The sequence below is a fragment of the Dermacentor andersoni genome, chromosome 8 (genome assembly GCF_023375885.2).
Source record: "Dermacentor andersoni chromosome 8, qqDerAnde1_hic_scaffold, whole genome shotgun sequence".
Taxonomy (NCBI): domain Eukaryota; kingdom Metazoa; phylum Arthropoda; class Arachnida; order Ixodida; family Ixodidae; genus Dermacentor; species Dermacentor andersoni.
The window spans coordinates 86,609,672-86,630,453 of NC_092821.1; the positions used below are offsets into that span (position 1 = coordinate 86,609,672).

Genomic DNA, 20,782 nt, shown 5'->3' on the forward strand with positions numbered 1-20,782 from the left:
GAATGCTGCGCCATACACCTAACTCAGGTGCCAGCAGTTAGCTTCACCTTCCAAAGTTATTTTCGACATCTGCGTGTAAACAAATAAAATTACACCCTGCATTTACGCAACTGATAGAATTAGCGAATAAATTGAAATATAAAGATAGGTACAAAGTCACCGAAGCTACTGAAAAGCAAGGATGAAAACAGATTATTTGAGGAAGCACTACAACGTCACACTTACGTCACAGAGTGCCCATCCCTACAGCACAGGGAGTAACTGATCATGGCATGCATGAGAAGGTGCTTTTTGAGTGCCGGTGATTTAACTAACTTCTCCTTCATTTACCTAACTTCAAGTTCCAATAAATGCATGTTGACAGTATAAAAAGCTTGCGCACTCTTCATTTCACCACGTGTCTTACAGCTTCCCTCAGTCGCATTGCTTGGCTGTTCAGCAAACGCTCAGTGTCTCAATACACGGGCGCAAGTGCTTTGCGAAAGCCAGCATCTCACTGAAGCTCACGTTTTTTAAACACGCTACATGGTGTTCCCCGTACTTAGTGCCAGAATAAAAAAAAGGTTACCGATGATTATGACACTCGCTAATGCGAAATTTAGAGCGCAGCTCTACAGCTATGGTCGTTTCGTAATATATTCACTGGCACGGAAAATCTCTCACGTGCGGCACGTTGGAAATGGGGTGAAGTGTTGCGCGGCTGTCTGGCTAATCTGCAGAAGGTGAGTGCCAGCGCGTGGGTGACGCGTGGGCGCGATTCACAGCAGCTGCCGCCGGTAGACCTCCCAGAAAAAGCGCGCTCCTCTCGCGCCACCTCGAAGAATTGTCGCAGCACTGCCCTTTTCTTCTCACGCTTTCGGCATACGCTCCTGCTCTTTCCGCCTAATGGTTTCGTTAAAACCCCTCAACCTTCGTTAACTTGCGACACGCTTCTACTCCCCTCTCTTTCGCACTTTCCTCCAGACCGCGGGGCTGCCTACAATAATTGAGCATAACAGGCAACCTTTCGCAGAGTAGATGCAGATATAGCAAGGCGGTGCGTTTTAAACATTCGCGTTGGCTCTCTAATTCCGAGTAACTTATTGTACAACAGAGAATTTCTGCACGGAGGGTTATAAAAATCAGTTACTCCCGATTTTTTTTATCGTTTTAATAACTATATGTTTTAATGCGTCTAAAGGAGCGCTAACGCCGAACTACGATGACTACGAAAGTTTCCTGTGCGCTACAATTAGGTACGCAACATTGGCCAAACACCTGTCGGAATGTCTTGTTGCGAGAGGTTGCAAATAGCATGTTTCTGGTAGAACGCTAACATTCTGGTCACCACCAAGCCCCCAGTAAGCTAAATAGTCCGCGCTGTCCTTTCCATGTGCATTCGCGGGGCGTGTCAGCTATCACGCAGAAAGGCTGGCAGAGGGCACGAACGATCGCTGCTCTGAAGGTTCGAGAGAGTATTACGAGCTACAGTGCCACCTACCCGAGATTCTTGCCAATCTTCTAAACACGCGTGTAGGCTAGCACATGCGCGCTGGTGCTAATATGTCTCCCGTGCCCTAATGTCGCAAGAAATACATGAGACCGATAATCGAGTTGGGACTCTGCGTAAAACTTCTCTCGATTTATTTGTTTACTTGTTTCTTTGATCACATTGTGTTCCCTTTCACCCTTTCCCCAGCACACGGTAGCCAACTGGCACTTACACTGGCGAACCTCTCGATGATTCCTTCCTTTTCTCTCTCTTGCTATAATAAAAATATTATGGTGTAGAATATCGCGCTTTATTTTCATTGGAGAATGTGTGCTTTGGAAATATGTATGAGTAGGTGTCATATGTAGGATCTTTATGTCTTGGTTAATTCTTTATTACTCATAACAGATCGACAGATATATCTATTTATCCATTTGCCTATTCCAATTCTTTATAGTAGATTTATTGACAGCTCGATGCAATTTATTATCGAAATTCCTAGCATAACCTTCCAGGTCAATATTCACCTGCTGTGATGGCATAGCGGCTTTGTTGTTGAGCGGCTAAGCCCGAGTTCGCAGGATCAAATCCCGGCAAAGGCGGCCGCATTTCGAAGTGGGCGAAATTTAAGAAAGACATCCATGTACTGTGTATTGGGGGAACGTTAAGGAACCCCTGGTGTTCAAAATTCAAAATTAACTGGAAATACCATACTACGGCGTATCTCACACTCATATCGGGGTTCTGGCACGTGAAACACAATAATTTTTCCAGAAAAACGTCATTATTTTGTTCTACAAAAGCCCGTTTGCTGGAGCTTGCATCTCATAAACATCCGACATTTACGTAAATATGTATGAGCGTAATCATCCTCAGGTTACATTACAATGAAGAAAACCTGGGCTATACCGGGCGTCCGAGTTAACTTGAACCAAGATTTAAAAAAAAAAGAGCAAGAGCTCTACACAAATTGTACCGACTGCATAGTAGCCCTAGTCATGTATACTTAGAGCCACATTTTTTTTTTCATCACAAAGTATTATTTAATTTATTGCTTTTAATTAGCGAACTTTTTACTTATTGCTTGAATCGCAAACATATCAATTAAAAGGTTGTTGGTAAACTTGAACAACCTCCGAATCAAGCATTTGTTTCGTGCTCAGCTTTTTCTCGTTGGTTTTTCCGAGAAAAACAAAAGCGCGCGAAACATCTAAAATTTGAAAAAGGCACGCCGTCGCGTGCCACTCCTCAAGCGCTCCCAAACGATAAACCACGGATGCACGGCTTTACCAGCGGCGGTTGCTCGATACAGGTCATCACGCTATGTGATGGTCGCGGCATCATGAGAACAAGCCGCTGACACATTGATAAACATAGCGGGGCCGTAGGTGGGGGGAGGGGGTGGGGGTGGTGGGGATGGGGGGGACTCGGATACCGGGAAGCCGTGACGGCGCACATGGGACTGTATTTTCCACAACTGTTCTGTAGATAGGCGCACCGGGAACGTATGTTTTGTTCCCTTTAGCAATAGAAACAACTCTTGCGCAGGCTGCGTATATATAATGCGTTTTCGCGGTTGTGTACGGCCAGCACATGCAGTTTCTTTTTTTTTTCTTTTTTTCATTTTTAATTTTTTTTCATTTTCAATCATTTTTGCTTGACATATCAGTGCGTAGAAGTTAACGGGAAATCTCAACGGTACCACGCCAGTGACCTGCTCTTCTGGAATACAGTCATGCCCTTCACAATTGATCAGAATAAAAAAAATTAAATTATTGGGTTTTTCGTGCCAAAGCCACTTTCTCATTATGAGGCCCGCCGTAGTGGGGGACTCCAGAAATTTCAACCACCTGGGGTTCTTTAACGTGCATCTAAATCTAAGTACGCGGGCGTTTCCGTATTTCGCCCCCATCTAAATACGGCCGCCATGACCAGTATTCGATCCCAATTCATCAGGATGCTGAAATGGTTGTGGCCATGGCGGCTGCACACGGCGAAAGGAAGTAGGGATCCAAGCTATTCCGAATGAGCCAATGTTTAGGACGCCCTAGTCGGCGAAAATACTTACAGTGTGCGAAGTGCTCTAGGATACGGCTAGCTTCAAAAGAAAGCGACACAAGACTTCGACGGCAATTCAAGAAGCGGAAACGAATGTTTTGGGATTATTTGCTACTAACCACCACGCTAGTGTACGCAGAGCCATTGCGGAGGCCGGAACTTCATGGTCACCAGTGTGGAGCGTTTTAGAAAAAGGGCATATTCCCCCTTACCATGTACATCTTCATAAAAAAAATGCCGACCAAGATTTTGAAAACAGACATTGAGCATTGGATTTTCAATAAATGTGAAGACGAGCCCGACTTTCTCACTCGCGTACTTTGGATGGGTGAGGATAGTTTATTAAGAAACGCACAAATATAATCTTCACAACGCGCACTACTCGAGTGATAGGAATCACCACTGGCTGGTACAAACACGACACCAATACCAGTGATCAATTAAATTGTGGTGCACTGTTTTTGATGGGAAGATCATCGCACACCTCTTTTTTGACAAACCCACTGAAGACGCAACGCTACGCCAGCGACACCATCGAGGGCCCGTGAACGACTTCTATTGCGATGTTCCACTTGTGCACTTTTGAAACATCTTGTTTGAACACAATGATGCTCCTGCGCACAGTAGTAGTCGTTGGCGAGCGTGGCTCGACAAGGTTTTCCTTGGGCAGTGGATTGGCCGGCACGAACTTGTACCCTGGTGTGTAAGGTCACCGGATATCACACCGCTGGACTTCTCATGGGGCTGAGTGGAAGATCTCGTCTATAGCAGCGAAACCACCACATCGGATGCCCTGAAGGAAAAAAAAATACTGTTGCAGGAAGAAAGCAGGCCCACGAGTATTGACGACCAATGGTTGCGGCAATACCGCAACCATATGTGTCCAATACCGGAACAATTAAAACAGATAGGTTTATCATCCGCTGTGCGCCAGTCAGCTGGGTTGCGACGAGGGGGCGGAAAGCTTTGCGTCTGGGAGCGAGTGGCTGGAGAAATCTGGTAGGTGTTTGTATGGCGGACCGAGCAGAGAGATGGAATGCGGAAACTTGCTATTTCCTTCCGAACGACCGCTTGTATAAGGGAGATAGCGGGTACGCTTTCCCGACAGTCAGAACGGACTGGAGCCGGAGCCATGGCTTCAAGCTCACGGCGAACGATGCGCGTGATTTCTTCCAGTCCTGTGGGCTGAACGAAGCGCGGCGGGTCTTCGCAAGAAGATGTCGCGGCGGTATTGGGCAATCGGTCGAAAGTCTGAGCGACGCGGCGGCCCTTCGCTTGTTCGAAGCGCCGGCCCTCCTTTATAATTGCATCCACAGTGGCACAATCCTTGCAGATCAGGAGATTGAAGGCATCGTCTGCAATACCTTTCAATATGTGACCAATCTTGTCTGCCTCGGTCATGTTATCAGCCTTTGCGACACAGGGCCAGCACATCCTGCATGTAGACGACATAGGATTCTGTGGACGTTTGAGCGCGACACGCAAGTTCTTTTTTTGCCACCAACTGATGACCGACAGGTCTGCCAAGCAGGTCTCGCATTTTTTCTTTGCAGACATCCCAGCTCGTTAGGTCAGCTTCGTGTGTGTCGTACCATTGCCTCGCCTTTCCTCTTAGGTAAAATATCACGTTTGCTTGCATCATTGTTGGATCCCACTTGTTGTTGTCGCACACTCGTTCGTACATCGTAAGCCAGTCCTCGACGTCGGTGTTGTCCGTGCCACAAAATGTCCCTGGGTCCCGCGGATGAGTGAGGATGACGGTTGGCACGGGCTGCTGAGGCGTTGTCGCTTGTGTCGGTTGATTTGCCACTGTGGCGGCAGGTAGATGACGTCCGCTGCGAAGTTCCGTGATTGTACCCCGCACCTTCCACCAAAATGTTGCAGGAAGAAAGCAGGCCGACGAGTGTTAAATAACGTACATATACAACTGGCGTATATGGCGTTCAGGCAACTGCCAGACTTCGTCTTCGTCTAGTCCAATCCAACTTCTTCGTTCCCTTCCCCGTAACATCATAGAGTCTGCCGCGAGATTCCTACTTCGTTGGTCAAAGCGGCAAACTCGCAAGTGTTGGAAAGAAGCAAGTACTGTATTGCTTCGGATGGTGACTTGTTTGAGCACGTGCTATAAGTTGCAGTTGAAAATAACCGCTTGAAACGGGTGCAAAATGTGACTGTTTAATGCACCTTCATGATGTCACGCTATTCTTACATAAAAAATCTGGCGACAAACAGAAATATGTAACAAACAGCTTTGTTTTGCCTCTTTTCCGGAGTTCCAGAGACAAAGTGGGGATAGGCTAAACTCTTTGCACCGTTGGATGTTTCTTTGTGGGCGGATGAGATGCCTCACGTACTTTTGTTTTATTCTTTATTGAAACAAACTCTTGAGTAGCTCTTTTCTGTTCTTCCGAGAGCTTCCTTTCTTGTTTCTTCTCGCTCTTTTGCACACGGTTTTTTTACAATGGTTGAGTTACTGCTGTAGCTTTGTTTCATGATACTCGAAGATTAAAGCTATCCCGAGCGCCTCATGATCGAGCGCAACATTCTTGCGTCCGCAGGGGCTGACGCTGATCGCACCACGCTAGTTAGGTCGCGAAACCTATCGAGCCATCCTACATGACGAAGCCTTATACGATGCGGCGATAAATGAATGCTGCCGTATATCTTTCAAGGGTTACTAGGAGGCGCTTGAGTAGCGGTGCGCAAGCGCGCATCTATTTCATATTTCATGTATTTCGCAGGCTTTTGTTTTTTTCTTGGAAAAAGCAACCAGGCACCCTTCAGCACAAAATCAATGGTTGATTCGGAGTTTATTTCAGGTGCCCTACAACTTTGGTACTGATAAGTTTAGGATTCAAGTAATAATTGAAAAATTCCCTAATTAATAGAAATTATTATTTAATACTTCGTGATGAAAAAAAATAGTGGCTGTAAGTGCACACGACTGCCGCTACTATGCAGTCGGTAGGATTTGTCAAGAACTCTTAGTTTTTTCAGGAACACTTGGTCCAAGTAACTGGGACACCCGGTATAAGCCAACAAAGCCTTTATTTAGAATTGTGCATCCAATGAGGTGTTTGTAACGAGGTTCCCTGAGCACATTAGATCGATGCACTGAACCCTATTTGCAACCATAGTTCAGTCGTGCCAACGCCACCTTACGCTTTAAGAGCATTGATGTTAAGTCACGTAGCGACAAATGAGTGAAACGACAGAGCGCTTGCATGCAGGAGCTTCCATTATCTGATCGCCGCATAAGTGGCAACGACGAGGGCCGGTAAATCTGCGTCACTCTAACATTTTCCTACCCTACAAACGAGGGATCTCAAAACAAATCTTCACGGCGCGCCGCCGACAGGAGAGCGCAATCAAGAGCAGCAGATTCGTTCACATTGGCTGGTAATGCGATGACCTTGGCTCTGCAATGAACTAGATAAGGGTCAATAAACAAATGCTTAACGTTTCCAGCGTTCTAAGGCCGAATACTTCGGAGTATTTGGCCAAATTTTGAGTTGAAACTTGGTTCACGCAGTAAAAATACTTACTTTTGTCCCTAATGTCTAGCTGTGCATGTTTTGGATTTTAACACGAATGAATGCTTTTTTTAATGTTCTTTTCTTAACAGGCAAAGTTGATTATATCTTGCGCAACGGTAGTATCTAGTGTTGCGAATAGTAACGCACGTGGCAACGTGGTCTAGAAAACAGGCGCTTGAATTATCAGCGTTACTTACCGACATGAAACTATAAAGCATGAATCCGCGACAGCAGCATTTTTTTGTAACACAACCAAATCAAAACAAAAATACAGGAGACCACATGCTGCGCATTTAATCCTTCCGCAACTATCGTTATCCCTTTATTTCATAGGGTGTCTAGTCTTTCTGCAAAAATTTAATGTCTTCATACTAACCGCTGTAGAATCGAGCTGTTGAATTGCATAGAAGTCGATCTTTTTTGTAAGCACAAAATATTAATTTTCTCCTCAGAATATTATTGCACAAGAAAGAATCAAGAAAAAAGACAGTGCGGCTCAGGCGGCATATACGAAAGTTACTGCCCGGGCGTACCAAGACAATGGTGCCATTATTACAACTACGTGTCGTTTCGGAAACGCCCTTGTGGCTGCATAGATGGAACGTGCAGGAATAGGCACCTGGAATGCGTGCCGTGTAAAGAATGCGGTGAGTATCATTTCTCACGTGAGTTCTTGTTAGAAGGTCTTGTAAGCGTGCAGAAAAACGACTCGTTGCAGCTGCCACGTTTCTGTTTGGCTTTACCGCTGCTGATTCAATTCGCAGTTTAAGTTTAAGGGATTGACTTTGGCCTACTTGGTATTGCATTTAGAGTGGAAAACGATGCGCAGTACGAGGACAATTATGGATCAGCAACGCATGCACTGATTGGCAAAGTTGTCTTTATCGCAACACAGCAATATATAGAATCATGAAAGCTCCCCGCACGCGTCCAGGCTATCGTTAAGGTAAAAAAATCCTGAGCCATTCCACCGTGTGAAGGTGGTTGACCAGCGAAGCGGTTCAGCACACGGCACAGAGGTGACACAAAATTTTAAACAAAGGTAGGAACTCATTAATTATCTTGATGGGTATTGATTATTTCACTCAGCACTGCATTCACATTCTTTGATAACGTCAAATTGATGCACATTTGCCACTGGGTAGTCTGTTGGGCCGGATCGGCGTGGCATCGCAAGAGATATGTCTTAAACACGGAACACGTAAACTTCTGCCTTTTCGCTGCCGACACATCCCCATTGAAATCACCTACGACTACAGGGGTAGTGTCATCGCAGCTAACTCGCGCCAAGTTAGTAGCCATGAACCTTACCGGACTAGAAGTCATTGCGTTCTTTTTTTAACTTTTTTGCTTGCTTACGGGGGTATGAGCCATTTCTCACATGGGAATGAGTCACTTATGATGACAGTTTTCGACGTGATGCTCTGTATGTTGTAGGCAAGAATAGAAAGAATTTAAGCACTGTTTGCTTCACTTTGCTGATTGCTTGTAGCCTCTGTTTTAGGGGGCTTTGAGCCATTGATGAGGACAGTTTTTGTACATTGAGAACCAAAATGCATGGAACCCTAGCCATATACAGATTCGATGTCGAACATTATTGATAAAAGCTTTTATGTCAAAGGGTGAATCATCGTTTAAAAAATTAGTTTTCCCACAAGAACAATCTGCGCTGCAGTTTCTGAGAATTCGACTGCATATTTTGTTGATTAGAGCTGTTGAAGCCATGCTCCCACATGTATTGCCTCCTGTTTGAATTTCGTGTGCTTCTGGTATCAAAGACGCGTGAATTTGCCGCTATGTACCGATAAACCTACTTGCGCGAAGTCTGATGTGCACCCACAAATGCCACTATTTAACGCCATTGGGCTCGCTTGGTTCTGGTGAAGGTTGCTTTTGTGTTCTCTTGGGCAAACATTGAGGTACCGTCCGCTTCGGTCTATGTACGCCTTCTTGCAAGACAGGGCGATTTCGTACGCAACTGTGACGGTACAGTTCCTGAAGTCTCGTGCACCCGATAATGCATGCATGATTTTAGAGCGTAAGCTGTTATAGGGTCATTCTAATACCCGTTTGGGTTGGCGATAGTGTCCACTACCGCCGGTGTCCGCCGCTCGCAAGGAATGCGAAAAAAAATGTCACCTTCCCGCCGCCATCGAACACGGGCACGCTTTGCGGGAGTCGGCTACTCTACCACTGAGCAACGGCTCCTTTTTTTTTTTCTTTATTACGTGTGAGGAGAATCTTCAGCAAAATAAGAAAAACAAAGAGCATTAGAATTTAAAGTGACTGAAAGCACATTCAAAAGTTAGGCAAGCACGTGAAAGTTTTCAAAAAACGTACCCAGTCCGGCGCTGTTACTTGTGCAGCGTACACACTACGAACACAGGCAGCAGATTGCCGAAAAAAACGACCGATTGCTTCGCTGTGGTTCGACGGGCCTGTCCCACATTCTACTGCGGCGAATGCAATATGGATCAAGTACAATGAAGGTGTCATATAATGATACACGCCAAAGCTTGCTATTTTGTAGCAGAGAAAGACCCTATACACGCGTTATAAGGCTTGAGTGATGCTAGATGAGCGTCGCGTAGCGACGATGTGTGCACGCTTTGCATTGTAGTTACATAATATTGTTACGGAGCAACCGATAGTGGCGCCAGTCAGAAGAATACAATTTAACGTCTATAGGTGGAACAGGTCTCGACAGCCATCTTGTTTATGCATCGTTGTCGCTGTTGTAAATGTTGTAAATACATCGTTATATGTTACTTCTGCAACGCTACAAATTCGTGTAGGTGCGCGGCACCTATGAAAAACAACAACAGCGCTCCGCAGTGGTCGTCACCTCGGTCAACAAGACGGAAGTAGCAGGACCCGACATAGCGCGGCCCGCATAAACACCTATCACCCGACGGTTGTGTTGGCTCAGCCTCGGGATCAAGGAACGTTCTGTGGCACCAATCACCTCGACGTGGAAGACTGAATGCCCACGTATGAGCGTCTAAGTGCCCACAACAAATGGGATCCGACAATTATGTTGGCTAACTTGGACCTCTACCTACAAAGCATGGCGAAGGTCTGGTATGACAATCACGAGGAAGGGATTAACGACTGGGATACGTGCAAAAAGAAGCTGGGGGACTTGTTCGGCCGTCCCGCCTGGCTGAAGAGCACCGCTAAGCAGTAACTAGCCACCTGCGCCCACAGAGTCATACGTCTGTTACATCCAGGACGTGCTGGCTCTGGGCCATAAGGCAGGCAGTGATATGTCTGAGTCAGAGAAGTTTGGGAAAGTTGGGCAAGGGGATCGCTGACGATGCCTTCAACCTCCTCAAGTGCAAAAATTGCGAAACAGTGCATGACATCCTAAAGAGTGTCAACGCTTCTGAGGAGGTGAAGAGTCGCAACGCCATTCGCACGTCTACCGAACACAGCTGCGACATCCTCTTGTAACGACAGGCAAGGAGTGCAGCGACCATGATGATCAGATGACCTGACGCGGATAGTGCGGCGAGAACTTTAGGCTATGGCTCCTGCAGCCCTTTTTCCTACCGAGGGAGTCGAACAACTTGCCTACAGCACCATTTGTGCAGGCAATAGTCGGCGAAGAGCTTGGAGTTCATTCTGTGTGTGCTGTTGCCGCTCCACAGCTATATCATGTTCCAGGACCATTGACTGGTCCACGGTATTCTGCACGCTACCAAAATCCAGCCGAGTGGCGAACCGCAGGCAATCAGCCAATCTATTTTGCGTGCCGGCATATTGGCCACGTTGCTCGCCATTGTAACAACCGCACTGTCTCCTCCCCTCTGCGACCATCATTCATCAGTTATTACCGCCCTGAACAGAGCGACCGCCATTACCAGCCTGCATTGGCACCTCAACAGCCAAACAATGACGGTCGTGCTCCTCGGAACAGTCCCTCGTCGCCACTCGGACGTCCCCAGTTTCATTCGCTACCAGCTCATCGACCATCGTCCCTATCGCCGCAGGCCGATCCTCCACCATTCGCGATGCTGTCACGACGCCCGTCTCAGGAAAACTAAGCGATGCAGCTCCCGGAGGTGACGCTGCATTGAAGACTCAACTTAGAAATCATCTAATCACTTTACCGACTAAACAGAACTTGATGGACGTCTTAGTCGATGGCGTCAGCGTTCCAGCACTCATTGACACCTGTGCGCACGTGTCAAACGCCGAATTACGCTGACGCATTAACAAAGTTATCACACCCACTGGATCACGCGCCCTTCACGTTGCGGAGAGAGGAACGCCTACCATGCTTGGTATGTGCATCGCTCGTATTAGCATTGTGGGGCACCTAACGACTGTTTTGTGTGCACTTTGAGAACAATACCTTACGACGTTAAACTCGGTTTAAGCTTTTTATCGTCCCATTCCGCCTTCTTTGATCACACGTCTAGTGCCATTTAACTTGAACTGCCCCACCGCTGTTACAGTCCACCAGTCGCACAACCATGGTTTCGCACTTCCGAAGGCATCCGCCTGTCACCTCAAGCCACTACGTACGTTACTCTGTCATTCCCATCAGTTCATGAAGAACTTAGGAAGATGATCGCACCTGATCTTGCGGCACAAGCTGCTGCCCTACGCCGTGTGTTGGAACTATACTGCGACATTTTTTTTCCTTGACGGCCGCCATTTAGCCCAGATATGTGTGGTCACCCATGTTATTTACACCGGAGACACCAGTCCGACACGCCGCCTGCCGTACTGTGTTTAACATGCTGAACAGCAAGGGATTCAGCGAGAAGTCAATAAGACGTTGACTAAAGGCGCTATCGTGCCATCAATTCATTCCGTGTGTTTCTCCTGTCGCCCTTGTAAAGAATAAGATAGCAGTTGGCGCTTTTGGGTGGATTACAGACACCTCAGCAAAATCACACGAGAGAATGTCTACCCCTTGCCGTGTATTGATGACGCCTTGGACTGCTTGCACGGAGCCAAGTACTTTTCATAGATAGATGATCTCTGATGACGCTTTTGGTTGATCTCGCTAGATGCATGAGCGGTGAGAAAACAACCTTCGTAACACCTGATGGATTCTGCCCATTCAAGGTTGGGTCCCGGCAACCTTCGAAAGAATAATTGCCTCCTTACATCGTGGCTATAGATGGCCACTATGTATGTGTTATCTAGACGATGTTATGGTCTTTTCACAATCCTTCATGACTAATCTAACGTGTCTATCGGCTATTCTTGCTGTTTGCTCACACGTCGGCTTGCCATTGAACTCATCCAATTGCCACTTAGGGCGACGTCAAATTACCGTTCTTGGCCACCTCTTCAGTGCCGCGGGCATTCAATCCCAAGCTGACAAGATTCACGCGGTCCAAAACTTTTCTGTTCCGTCTTTCACCACCGACATGATAGGCTTTGTTGGGCTATGCTCGTTTCCGTCATGATATCAAGTATTTTGCCGAAACTGCTCGCCTACTCGCCGACCGACTTAAGAAGGACGTTCTTTGAATATAGGGCCTTGCTCAAAACAGGACGTTTTCCACCCTCGTACGTTTGCTCACGGCTCCCGCATTGCTGCTTCATTAAGATCCATATGCCGCCGCTGAACTTCACACGGATGCCAGTAGCCATGAAATTGGGGCTGCACTTGTTCAATGACGGCGTAACGTACAGCGCGTAATTGCATACACCCGCCGCCTGTTACCCACCGAGAGGAAGTTTTCAGTTACCGAACTGGTTACACACATCTGGCCGCACATTTTCCGTGGTTACCCATCACCACACCTTGTACAGGCTCTCTTCGCATAAAGACCCCACTGGACGATTGTGTAGATGGGTGCTACAGCTCCAAAAATGTTCATTTTCTGTTTTATACATGTCAGGCCGTTTTCTGAAGGACTCTGACTGTCTCTCCCGTCATCCTGTCCAATGCCCTGAATATGATACACATGACACCAACTCTTGTGTCTTGTCCATTTTTGATCTGCATGACATCTACACTGAACAGCAACGTGATGACTGCTTACGTGTTCTCATCGATTGTTTCAATTCAGGACGTTCGGAGTCCACGCGGTGCATGTTAGTGCTTCACGACGACGTTTTCTAGTATTGCAGCCTGAAAGACAAGAGCATTTACTCTTTGTACCACGCCATCTCCGCACATCAGTTCTTGACCACGTGCATGTCACCCCTACTGCAGGCCACCACGGCGGTTCACGCTCTTACGACCTGTACGGCGCCGCTTATATTTGTCAGGCCTGTACCGCTCTGCACACCGCTAAGCTGCAGCCTGTACGCCCTGTCAGCGCCGCAAAAAAGCCTGCTGCTCTGCCCGCTGGACGCATTCACCCCATCGATGTGCCCCCAGAACCATTCGTCCGCGTAGGTCTCGATCTCCTCGGCGCTTTTTCGACATATAAATCTGCTAAAAGGGAGTCGCTTTCGCGACTGATTACGTGACCCGGTACGCGATCACGCCAGCTTTGCGCCAAAGTTGCGCAATTCGGGTGGCAGATTTTCTTTTACATCACCTCATCCTCCATCACGGCGCACTCGGAAGCTCTTCGCTGATCGTGGCTGCACCTTTTTGTCCAGAGTAATTGGAGACGTACTTCGCGCCACTTCAGGCGAGCACAAGCTTTCTACCGCCTTCCATCCGCAGAGAAACGGTCTGAGGGAGCGGCTCAATCGCACCTTGACAGAAATGGTATCTATGTACATTTCTGATGACCTCAGTGATTGGTACAGCACGTTATCTTTCGTGACCTTCTCCTATAATTTGTCCCGTAAAGAGACCGCTGGCTTTTTACCCTTCGACCTTCTGTTCGACCGTCACCATTCCTTGCCTTTGACACACTGCTTCTTTCGTCGACGAACACTCCCGCTGAATTTCCTCAACCTCTTCGCCCGGGCTCACACGACACGCGAGATTGCCGGCTCCCGCCTCATTCAGTCTCAGACTGCGCAGAAGATACGGTACGACAGCCGACATCGGCACGTTCGATTTCCTCCTGGCTCCGTTGTCCTCCTGTGGACACCGGGTCGCCGCGTTGGCTTGTTTGAAAAGCTGCTGCCGGGATACACAGGGCCGTACACCCTATTGCGTCGGCTTGGCGATGCCAACTACGCGATCGCTCCGCTGGACTCGCGTGTGCCAACGGACGTTGTGCATGTGTCCTGGCTGAAGCCTTACTTTGCCGTCAGTTCACCCCCCTTATAGTTAGTGACGACACGGTGCCCTTACAGGCGGGGGTTATGTTTAGCCGTAACTAAGAGTAGCGCCAGTCACAAGAAACGATTTAACGTGTGTAGATGGAATCTCTCGGCAGACACTTTGTTCATGCATCGTTGCCTCTCTTGTAAATATTAAGGCGAAAGACTTTAACGGCTCATGCTCGTGGTCGCGTCCGTCCGTGCGCTGGAATCGTGCCAACTATGGCCTCTCCTCCGCGCAGCGGCCCAACCTCCTGCCCTCCTTAGCAACCGGTGCACCGGTGGGAATGCAGCTGTGCATAGCAACCGTGACGTCAAACAGTAGCGGTAGAACGAGCGCGCGCACGTTGGCGGTGGCAGTTGCACCGCCGTTGCTTCACCAGATGACTCGTTGCAGCCGAGTGAGTGGGACGCATGGCGCCGAAGCGGCGAAGTGATTTCGCGCCAGGCGGTTCGGGAAAGCGGCAGCGGATGCCGGATTCCCCCAACATCAAACGCCAGAAGAACAAGGAGCGAATGCGCATGCGACGACTGAACATGTCACTAGATGGGAAAGCAAGGGAGGCTGAACGAATATGCCAACAGCGACTGATTAGATCGTCGGGAACCAAAGGCAGAGAAGCAGAACGAAAGTAGACGATATTGGCGAACACCAAAGTGAATGAATTGGAGTGCAGACAGCAGCAGTTACTGGCCATGTCACCGAACACCAAAGCCAGGGAAGCGGAGCGCAGACGGCAGCAACGTCTGGCTATGTCACCGAACATCAAAGCCAGGGAGGCGGAACGAAAGCGACTGCAGTGGTTGTCGCGACTAAGCCCATCAAGAAGCGCTTCTAGCACAAGTGGCACACGCCTACAAAAGAGGGAAGACGACCGACAACCAGGCCCCAGTAGAGACGACAATGACACATTCGGCCCCAGTGCATCCAGAACCACCTACAGCAACGCACCGGGCCCAAGTACGTGTAGGGCAAACACTTCTCAAGAAGTCTCAACACACGTATAAACGAGGATGGTGCATGTGGTGGCTACGAAATACTTCGAGAAACATTTCGAGCAGAATCAATTCGGGGACACGACTTTCGCCAAGCACACTTTAGAATTTCCAAATTGTCTTCGGTAATTTTTGTAACCAACATTCTTTTAAGTGACTTCTGCAACGTAAAAATATTACATCAAGTGCACGTACTGCAGCAGTTATACATGAGCGGAGCAGTGTAGATAGAGAAGTCTTGAGGAAGAACAAAATTAAGGTGATGTATAAAAAAATCCTAGAAAGAATAACATGTATGGCATACCTGAATAAATCAAGCAGGTCACGTGACTTCCACTGCCGCGATTCAAAGGGATGCCAATAAATCATAATCATGATCACCCTAATTAGCATCTTATCGGGCAACTTGTCACAACTAAATCCCCTCTATTCTAAGGGCTTTAGCAACGACTTGACATGCGCGCCGCGTAGCGTCGACACGTCCAAATTTTGCATTGCAGTTGTGTTGTATTTCCCTACGTGTGCCCACATTTAGTACTTCCATTTAGATGTTACATGTAGCAATGGCATTTAGCAGGGGCATGTTGCATGCAGCCATGTATTCATACATGTAGTCATGTACAACAGGTCAACTCAAGCATGTTGGGTGACTATTTGTCACCGCCTCGTTTCAAAAGAGGCGCAAATAAGTGATGATCAGCGTCATCAACAGCATCGTATCGTGCCATCGGTGAAGGGGCATGACATGTGCGCCGCGTAGTTTCGATAACAGTAATTACTCTTCAGTATACTTTATGGCGCCTCCTCGCAATGTGCGAACCCTCTAGTGCGTGCTGCCGAAAAGGGAGCTGCTATGGAGGCGCTCCTGCAGCTTATCCTATGATTGTGCTGTGCGTACCGCAGAGGTCTGTGACTTTTTTGGGTCCTTTGTGGTTAATACATCGGCAGAGCTGGCCCAACTTGTTTGGGCTGAAAAAAAGGGCATCAGCTCTTCCTCACTGAGCGATTTTTGTGATCCTGGGAGAAACAAAATGGACGTAATGAATTGCGTTTGTTTTTACAGTGAAGCTGTTTACCTCTAGCCCTCGTATGCATCCCCCTCATGCGATCCCAGGGGAGGGGGTCCTCAGGCGGCTCACGTCCGTATCAGGGAGATGGCGCGTGGACAGGGTTGGAGACGGGCACGGGAGAAGAGGAAAGAGTGCGGAGACGGCGCCTGTACGGTGATTCTGCACTTCTGTGGTTATGACGTTCCGTGCCTCAAATGTGCCGGCGCAGCTGTAGCAGCGGTTGCTGCAGATCCAAGGCACGTGCAGTGACCGCGGTGGCGATTGTGAAGGGGTAGTGTGGTGGTGCTGCGGTAGTATAACGTCATACATGGTATATATATATATATATATATATATATATATATATATATATATATATATATATATATATATATATATATATATATATATATATATATTGTACTGTAAAATAAAGAGCAGTGGGGCTGTGACTATGAAAGAGACGACGACGAGAGCGAAAAACTTTGTTTCGCTTCTCGATCGGCTGTAGTACCTCTCGCTGCTCTATCGTTGTAGTCGCGAACGCTTACTGGCCGAAGTGCTTCGCGACATTTGGTGGAAGGTGCTGGACCTTTTGCAAACCTGGAAATCTGAACCCAAACAATCCCTGTCACATCTACAATGCCTCAGGAGACTAGGCCTACCGATCCACCCCAGACACCGAATCGGTCGCCTGTCCTGGTGCGCCACGCACACGCGATCCTCCCCTATTCAATGGCACTGACGATCATGACGTAGAAGACTGGCTGTCATCGTACAACCAAGTGAGTGCCCACAGCAAATGGACTGAATCTGACAAGCTTGGTTACGTTCCATTCTAACTTTCGGGGTCACCCATCTTTGGTTCCGAAACCATGAGGCTGACTTTTCCACCTGGAAAGCATTCCGAACGACACTTCAAGCAGTATTCGGTCGCCCTGCTGTGTGCAAACTTCGGGATGAAAAGCAGCTTCGCTCTTCTGCCCAACAAAAACGCGAAACCTTTACCAGCTGCATTGAAGTTGTAGTTCACATTTGCCGGCGTATCAACACAGATATGACCGAAGAAGACAAGGTCAAGAACATCTTGAAAGGCATAGAAGATGACGCCTTCAATATAGTCTTGGCAAAGAATCCTCAGACGGTGAACGACCTCATAACGCTTTGCCAGAGCTATGAGGAGCTACGCAAACAACGTCTTCCTACGCGCCGAGCTCTCGCTCCGGACGTCGCCCTTTCAGCTCTGAGTGATGGTGTCATTGCTACTCCTTGCAGTTAAGCAATCTTGGACCAAATCAAGCAATTTGTACGAGAAGTGGCATGCTAACTCCCTTCTGCCAGTCAGTCCAGCGTCATAGTCACCCTTGACTCCCGATCCCGTCAGGTGATACAAGAACTAGTTGCTAACGCCGTACCACTTGCTCACCAACCACCTCCTATGCCTGTTCCACTTACGTACGCTGCCGTTGTCGCGAATCCAAGGCCTCCGCCGGCAGCTACTGAATCCAGACTTACCAACGCCTTTCCCTCCCCTCCGAAAGCAGCTGCAACATATGCACCTACGAAGCAGCGGCCGGCCACCACACCAGGCCGTGCGCCCATCTCCAATATTTCCATCAGTCTCCGCCCGCTGTTCTCAATCCATGGCGCACCCATGACAACCGGCCTATCTGTTATTCGCGCGGCCTACCTGGGCATGTAGCACGGCTTTGCCGCCGGCGCGAATGGTATCCTTCGCATTCTTCGAGGGCACGAAGCAATGGTGTCGATTCTCTGTCCCGTTCTACTACTGCCATTCAGCCCATCGAAGCCTCGCCTCCTGCTTCTCGAACCTTCAATACTTCTGGTGTAACTTTCTGATTATTTCCGGGATTAGAGATCTTTATATTTTGCTTGGTACATGATACACTCCAGCCATACCTAACATGTTCTGCCCTTTGCACATGCACGTCGTATACGGTGAATTACCTGTTGGGTTTACCACGGGTAACCGTAACATCCACCCTAACCACGATCACGTAGCATCATTGCCGGAGCCAAAACCCCAGACTGCCCAGTTCGATCCGATTGGAGCTTCTAACTGCGTCTCTGCCCACGCAGGAAGAAATATATGGTAAAACCAGTCCTCGCTTATTGTCATCGCATGCTGAGGGCAAAACATAAAGTATGTTTTATAGTTATTATTCTGCAGAGATATTTGTTTTGGCGATGCTACGACTACATAGGTGGTGACGAGTCATAAACATGGTTTCATTTGCACTTAGAAGATGGCGACAGATATTAGCACTGATGACGCGTTGACGATGCGAAATGCTCTAAACGCCTAATTATTCACTGCATCATTAATTCCCCACCACGCTCTAGTAAGGTACGTGAATGCACTAGCGAGCAAACGCCGCATAGACGCTGAGCATACGACATGGATGGGGTGAGCATTCATAAGGGCGTTCGCCATGGCTGCTGCATAAAGAGGCTGCAAAGAACTTCTGAGAAAGCGTATACGAGGTGCAGAACCCCACTGTCGTATAGAAATGAGAGCAAATTGTTATTATAATGATAAAACATTCCTTGCGTCTATCCACCAACCATGAAAGATGGCAGAGAAGACGCGTAAGTGAGGACGCGGCGCGAATGCACATATTTTGAATGGCACTAAGCTTTCATAATTGCTAAAATGTCGTGGAAATTTCACAGTGCTTCAAGGAGCTAATAAAATTGGGTATGGCTGTGCTCATTTGCACCCGGTGAAGCTGACTTCGAGGACTGGCAATCGTCCTAAGAACGAGTAAGCAAAGAAAGTAAAGGGCACGGTGCGAGAAGGCTTACCAACGTTATTTTTTTATCTTGCGAATGGCGCCAACATTTACTGCTGAAACCACAAGGCAATCATCCCGAAATAAAATCACTTTAAGCCTACATTGTTGCAGGTATTTGGCCATCCGGCCATGCAAGTGCCTAATTCCGAACTACACCTTCTCAAACAAGCGCAATAGCCAGGTGATAATTTCACGAGTTCTATTGAGCACGTCTTCAACCTCTGCAACAGAGGAAGCGGAAAAAATGGCTCAGGAAGATAAGATAAACAAATCCTCGAGGGATTTGAGTACAAGGCTTTTCTAGTCCTGCTGGCTAATAATCCTAGCCCTGTTGCAGCCGTAGCCACGTACTGACCAAGTTTTCAGAAATTACGCTGGCAACGAGACCTCGCCCGCCGAGCTCTTACTCACGTGGCACTTAGCGACTGCTCACAGAAAGACAGATGACGATTCGCTCCTGGGTCAAACCAGAGCCTTCATTTTTGAAGAGCTCACCCTCCGACTTTCGTTGTTCCCTCTCAACCAGGAGCTTGTCCAACTTTTGCCCTTGGTCATCCAGCAGGCCATCTGTGAGATGGTTCCAGAGGATCTTCACTGGTCCACCACCACGCTCAGTGTGCTACGCCGCTGATGTTTGGGGAAGTCTTGTTGCATGCTAGACCGAAGATGTTCAGTTACTTAATGCCACCGCGTCCTTCAGTGCTCTTTGTGCATTAAATGCCCACTCAGTACTTTCGCCAGCAAGATTCATGTTGCAAGAGGAACCACTGACCGATATGCTTCGCCTGTGCTCTTGCGGGACATGTGGCACGTTTTTGTCACCCATGCATGCCGCGTCCACCCGCCGTCTTTGATTCGCAGCTGTCTGCATTCCAACAGCCTGCTGATCGGAATCTGTCGCCAAACTTCCGGACCACTCGTCAGAACTTCAGCAGCGATTGTGCACCATCACCGCGTCGCCATTCAATATCGCTGATTCGTCATCGCCCGCCTTCCAACGACGGAAACTATCTGCTATAGTTTCGGAAGCGAGTGCTGCAAGCCTTGGGAAATGGCGAAGGCCTCTGCTATCTCCGCAAAACTATATAGAAATACAGGTTTAACGATCCGCTTCAATCGTACTTATCGACACGGGCACTGCAGTTTCCGCATACGTGAGGTACTTTTCTCCAAGGTCAGGAAGGTCATCACAGCACCTCCTGCCCTTCTACTTCGAACTGCCACCACGGAACCCATCAAACCATCAGCAGCACGCAGCACTGGGATTGTGTGCCAGGACCTCCTTTAAACATTTAGCTTCCCTTTATTACCTACCTGCTCACACAATCTCATCTGGGGAATCTTTGTCGCGCCACAGTGCCATCATTGACTGAGCCCGTGCTGATGTAGCTCTGTATGTACTTTACAAAACTCGGCCGGCAGCCAGTTCCGTCCATCATTTCAGGAGGCCAAGGTACTGTAAACGTTCTCATCTGTTTTTATTCACCGCACACCTAAGCCACTTCCATTCGTCGTACAAGGCGTGACAGCTGGTGCAACAGCAATGCAAGTGCCCAAACCCGTGGACGTACCCACTTACTCTCCGTCACGAGGACTCCTTCGGATGTGTCCATGCCCTCGGCATATCTGAGTGTTTGAGACCTCTTGGCTCTTCTCCTGGTC

General features: G+C 48.1%; 1 long non-coding RNA gene across 1 annotated transcript in view; it reads left to right on the plus strand.

Annotated features, from left to right (window-relative positions):
• The window catches only part of LOC129386724 (uncharacterized), a 39,830-nt gene that overhangs the window by 2,527 nt on the left and 16,521 nt on the right, over window positions 1-20,782 (plus strand). The window contains exon 2 of the long non-coding RNA XR_008614026.2: window positions 7,518-7,712. This is a non-coding gene — a long non-coding RNA (uncharacterized lncRNA). The remainder of the gene's footprint in view (window positions 1-7,517; window positions 7,713-20,782) is intronic.